This window comes from Pholcus phalangioides, unplaced genomic scaffold (assembly GCF_987345545.1).
Source record: "Pholcus phalangioides strain wild (caught in Gottingen) unplaced genomic scaffold, Ppha-v1.0 ptg000004l_1, whole genome shotgun sequence".
In the NCBI taxonomy this organism is placed as follows: Eukaryota; Metazoa; Arthropoda; class Arachnida; order Araneae; family Pholcidae; genus Pholcus; species Pholcus phalangioides.
The window spans coordinates 20081732-20087731 of record NW_028301597.1 but is presented as its reverse complement, the minus strand read 5'-3'; the positions used below and the strand labels follow the sequence as shown (position 1 = coordinate 20087731).

The 6000-nt window shown below is 34.2% G+C and overlaps 1 long non-coding RNA gene across 3 annotated transcripts in view; it reads right to left on the bottom strand.

The window, feature by feature from the left end:
- Positions 1-4301: 4301 nt before the first annotated feature.
- The window catches only part of LOC149086726 (uncharacterized), a 271603-nt gene continuing 269904 nt past the window's right edge, over positions 4302-6000 (bottom strand). Inside the window, exon 4 of one of the 3 annotated variants that reach the window (XR_016192500.1) lies at positions 4302-4391. This is a non-coding gene — a long non-coding RNA (uncharacterized LOC149086726). The remainder of the gene's footprint in view (positions 4392-6000) is intronic. The other 2 variants (XR_016192502.1, XR_016192504.1) reach the window with 2 other exon arrangements.

Sequence of the window (6000 nt, the reverse complement as noted above, 5' to 3'; positions counted from 1 at the left end):
ATTTTTCTTTTGTATTTTTACTGTTATGTCTTGTCTTGGAAAATCACTTGCAAATCATTCGTTATAGAGAAATTCTCGTTACAAGCCGTAGTCGTTATATCGGATCTTCACTGCATATATTTAAGATAGAAATTAGATTATATCTCCCTGTTCTCCACCTCACTTACAGGTTTCATGTATGAATTTCGTTCTTATAAACACGATAGTTTTGGTTGACAAAAGCAGCTTTCTTTTGGGTCTACTTTTCTCCTCCAAAATAGAATAGGAAAGGGAAAAACCTTTTCGTTTCCAGCCGAAAGGACCAAAGTAATTAAGGGACGAAGAACCCAATCTAACGAACGAATGGCAATGACAGATGTTATTCAGAAGACGAATAAGATGTTTTTTGGACAGAAAAGGGAAAAGTGATCTCTTCTTTTTTTTTTCTACGGAACATTCATCCATCCACCCTCTTTCTTAAATTCGCTTACATCTTCCATGATCAGATTTTGTTAATCCACACATTGATATTCGTGAAGCATTAAGCGTTTGCACATTTAAGTTTGAGTTTTGCCCAGTAGGTTTTATAAAAGTAATCAGAGTAATTACTTTGATTTATCAAAGTAAATCTGTAGGTTGATTTATCAACCTAAAAATTTAACCGGTTTATGAAGCGGCTTATTTCAATGAAATTTCAATTTAAAATTTTCATCCTATTACAAATTTTAACGATAGTTCAGTTATGAAAGTGCATTTCGTTACACTACAAACAACAGATGTTAACATTTCTTCCTCTAGGTTTTTGTGAAATGTTTTTATGCGAGTAAAATAACTCGATCTTTGAATTGATATAATTAGGAAAATCAAAAATTCCAATCAAGAAAAATTTCAGAACGTATGAACGTTAGAAAAGGTAAATGAAAGATTGAGACTGAAGAAGTAATTGTCTTTGAAGAAGCAATTCGAAAACTAATGATGTGAGATTCGTATCACAATCAATGTAGACATTGCAATGTCAGAGCATATAGAAATCGATTTCCCGGGAAAAAAATATATAATTGTGTTTGCTTTAATTAAGATTTAAATGGACTTATTATTATTTGAATGGACTCAAATTATTTATTTATAAATTAGCTCACTTGAAATTTATTATTCGTGTAAAAATCGATACGATTTTGCCATGAATAAAATTTTTGAAATTTCTGCAGTAAAACCTAAAAATATACTTGGGATTATTATTTTTTTTGGTTTTAATTATTTATTTATTTAAATTGAAAAATGTACTCAAGTGGGAAATGCAATAAATATGTTATTTTGATGCTCGCCTCCCATTCTCATCTAATGTTCTTGATCACACATTGTCTGAACTTGCTGCCCTCGACTATATCCCGCTTAGCCCTCCTGTTTTATGACGCCTCTGTTAGTCATTGAACATTGAAGGACACACCCCACTTCACATCTCTCAGAGAGATATCTAAGTGTTCCCGAAGGGTGGATGTGTCCGAAAATTTTATTAAATAACATAGAGCTTGCTCGCGACGAAGGCAACAAAAGTAAATTGATTAGTGGCTTCGGAAATCATCTCCATATAGTCATCCTCTCTTAGCCATTTTTCACCTTGTTCAGAACTATAAAAACCACGTTTTTTGAGTAGCTTAGATAAATAACCAAGCCATATTGCGAACGAAATTGATGCTTCTAGTTGAATATGAGTGACTAATTTGCAGAAATAGTTATACATAATATTTTTTTTACGTAACTCTCGGTTTTCTTGTTTTCAATCACAATCATTCGGATCAAGAATCCGTATTTTCATAAATATCCATATTATATTGTATAAATAAATGACGCACAATGTTTTGAACATGTATATTGAAACTGTGTGAATGGTCAAAAATTCCCAAGAAATATCAGTGGTACATGATCATTGATCACCTATAAAACAATAGTAGTTCTATACTGTATTTTGCAACTGTGTATTTTACTCGTGCTTCACTCAGGAGAAAGAGGGGGGTAGCCCTTATTTTTTGATCGACCCCCTCCGAGCAACTAGCTAGCAACAAGTTGGGAAGAAAAGCAAGGAGGGATGGTACTCAATCACAAGACCTGAGGGGGAATGGCAGGCACAGGGGTTTCCGAGAGCTCATAAATATTCCGCGAGTTTCCCCTCCTGTTACGACCCCCTTATTACTTACTCCTTAGGTGCAGCAACATAAGCACGTGGTGGGGTTACCGCGAAACGAGCCATTTCCGCCAACAGAATGCCAACGTGCGAAGAATAACGTCACTGTTTTTATATTTTCAATTCCAAAGCCACACGAAAATATTTTAGAAATGGTCATTCCTCGAAGATTTATATTTCATTCAAACTTCATAAACTTGTATCAGTTCGAAACAAACAAGTGAAATTTTTCCTATTGTGTTATAGCGGTAATGATCTTCTGAAATCATGTATTGTGGTGTTTTAACCCAAAAATGCTAAAAGTAAAAGTTCCCTTTAACGAAGTACGGCTTATGACAACAATCTTGTAATAACGTGTACGGCATATAACGAGACTTATTGGCAAGTGATTGCCAGATAGTGAATTTTATAAACTTAAAGATGCAAAAGATATTCGGGTATAGCGATTTTAAAATTAGGAAGCATTCGTTATAACTTCACCAAAACTCTCCGAAAGAGATCCTTTTTTATCTTTACCGTGAAGGATTGAACTAAAAGGGTGAATTATCATCACTTATCATTGATATTAATTTATCATAATGATTATTCATTTAGCATGAAATTAGTTTAAAATATAAGTACGTTTCTCGACAATTTTCCCCCGTGATTGTGAGCTCCCGTTACAATATACTTTTATACCGTACAGTGCCTTGTTATGTGATACGCGTTATCGGTTTTATATTAATATGGTGATTTTGTTTATTATTAATATCCACAAGATCATTGGCGACAGTCGAAAGCAATCGCATCTATCAGGAGATTAACAAAAGAATGTCATTTCTAATTGATAATGATGCCATTTCAACAGATTCCCATCATTGCTATGATTCTACAAGTTGAAATACACGGCGGGGTTCCAACACTTGGCGTCTGAGCAGTTTCGTTAGCTCCTGACGCATAATTTATGTGTGTTCTGACAAGAGTGGACAGCGGAGAGTTTCAGAGAGCACCTGGGTACTCATGGAAATAATTTCCTCGCGCTTTATACCGAACAGTACTCGAATGAATAATTCAGGATTTAAAAAATAACAAACTCGGAGAAGTTATCAATCATCATGTGAAGGAGAATTATAATATTTCGTTGTTTCTTTAGCGAATGAATAGACCATTAGAATTAATTATTTATTTGGAAGCAGTCTTATCTGAAAATGTAATTTTTTTGAAGAGTAGTTTCACTCCTTTCCAAAAATTTTAAGGGATATTTTTGTAAAAAAAAGAGCATATTTTTCTTTTTTTCGTCAGTGAGATATAACTATAAACCATTGAATGCGTAGCTTTGCATAAGCGCAAAGGGTACTTCGAACATTCATTACTGCAGCCAGTTTGGAGATAAAAATGCAGAATGGCACCATAAGGGAAGCCATATTCCTCCTATTTTATATTTGGTAGATGTCCCAATTACCGACAACAGCTCTTCGTTTGTTGCAGATCACGCGCGGCTGTGATTTCGCTAATTTCTGAAAATGTTCTGTTTGTTTTGTTTGCATTTCTTTCTTTTACCTTGACTTTTGTAATCCGAATTTTTTTCTTATTATCGTTAGAATCACAAAGAAAGTTATACATTTGGAAAGTGACATTACATTAATACATTAATTTTAAGTGCGATTTTTTACGCTTTGTATGTCTCTAATAAAGTCCTCTGTAAGCAGTAGGAATACAATTTGAAAAATATTTTTTTCTTGCTTTCTATATGGATCCATTAACTGCCAAAGAAAACTATCAGCTCGAAAAAAAATGAGTACTAAAGAGTTTATAAAAATTACCTACTAATTGAAGGAGTATTTTCACTCCTAAACGAAATTTGGGGGAGTAAAATTGATTGAATTTTGTTGGATGAATCATACATCTAGATGCGTATTAGCGAACATTGTTTGAAAGATGCAAACAATTCTACATTTGTAAGCACATAACTTAAATATATATTAGCTTTATATGGTTCATATTCCTACTATACAAATACCGAAAAATTTAAATGCTGAGCAGGCTAATTATAGATAATAATAGGTGGTACATGAAACAAAATGACATAAATTATGAGTGCGACTGATTGGACCACACAGTGGATTTTAGATATGAAAATAATAGTCAGAAGAATATTTTGAAATATTTATTATTTTTTTTTAGTATTTAATTTTCAGGTGATGGCTCCATTCGTATGTCCACATCAGTGTTCGTAACTCGACGTGGAATTCTGAAAAGAGAGATACCATAAATATTTTTAATTAGAAATGATAACAAAAAAAATATATATATATATATATTTTCCAATCGCGATAGATTTATAATTGCTATGAGCCTGAACTCGGGCACCCCACTTAAGAATATTTTGAATAAAACTTTCCTTGTTTGGCTGCTAGAAAAAAGTAATATACTACGGTATGTTTTAATTTGCTCTGATTTAATAAAATTTGAGTTCGGAAACATAAACAACTGCATACAAGGCATACAATACAATTGCATAGGAAAAAAAATTATATATTTCGCGGTTTATTTACTTATTTATATTTATTTTTTTATACACGCTTACATAGTATCGACTGGGTAAAATGTAGACGGCATCGCACTACAAAGTTATCTAAACACTCAATCATAGCCTAATTGCAAAAAGTATTATAAATTTCTTCAGAATACACGTAAAAATGTTCTTACGCTGACGCATGCCATAAAATAAGCGAGTTTTTGAGAAAAAATATTATTAATCTATAGTTATAAAAGTTCTCGTATGATTAAGAGGGAATATATGAATATTTAGAACATTTTGCAAGCGAAAACTTTTCTCCCCGTTTTTCTTCAAGTTATGTTGGTTTCTGAAACTCGCCAGGTTCCAAGAATACTAAATATGCACATCCATAATTTCTTTTTTTCTCTTGAATTGAATATATTTCCTTACATTCTATGAATTTCTCACGTTTCAGAAATTCCCGGGAATTTCTTTGTTTCTGCACATTAATTGAATTGAATTTTAAATGTGTCGCAAAAAACACTCGTGTCCGTCAAGCGCTACGAAACATTAGCCTGCAATCAGTGTCTTGATTATTATTACCAACAAAATATTTGATGACACCCTTGGCTTATCCAATGGCATCGTTAAGTCTCCCGGCACACCGTTTAGGAATCACTGCTAAAAACATTAAGATCATTTCAGTGGTTATTTTTTCACATTAAAATAAACCAATGTTTCCCAAAGTAGGCAATATCGCCCCCTGGTGGGCTATTGAATGGTCCAGGGGGCGATAGAAGTTTCAGGTCTAACATAGGATCCTATGGATTCGCTTCAGTTGGGGGCGATAAAAGAAAAACAATTTCAGAAGAAAGGGGTGATGGAACAAAAAGTTTGGGGAACTATGAACTAAACCATAGTTTCCCAACCTTATTTGTCCCATCGCCCCCTTCTTCAGAAATTTTTTTCTTCCATCGCCCACCAACGCAATCTTACCCATAGGATCCTATGTTATACCCGTAGCTTCTGCCGCCCTCTGGAACATTCCATCGCCCCCCAGGGGGCGTTAACACACACGTTGGGAATCACTCTCTGATCTAAACCATAGTTTTCCAAACTTTTTGTTCCATCGCCCCCTTCTTCAGAAATTTGTTTCTCCCGCCGCCCAACTTAAGCAAACCCATAAGATGCTACGGGTATTTACCTACCTATAGTAGGAACTATAGGTAGGCACCTGTAATACCTACCCGTAGCTTCTATTGCCCCCTGGATCATTCCATCACCCACCATGAGGCGATATTGCCCACTTTGGGAAACACTGATTTAAACATTGCAAAAATCTTCCACGGCACACGAAAAA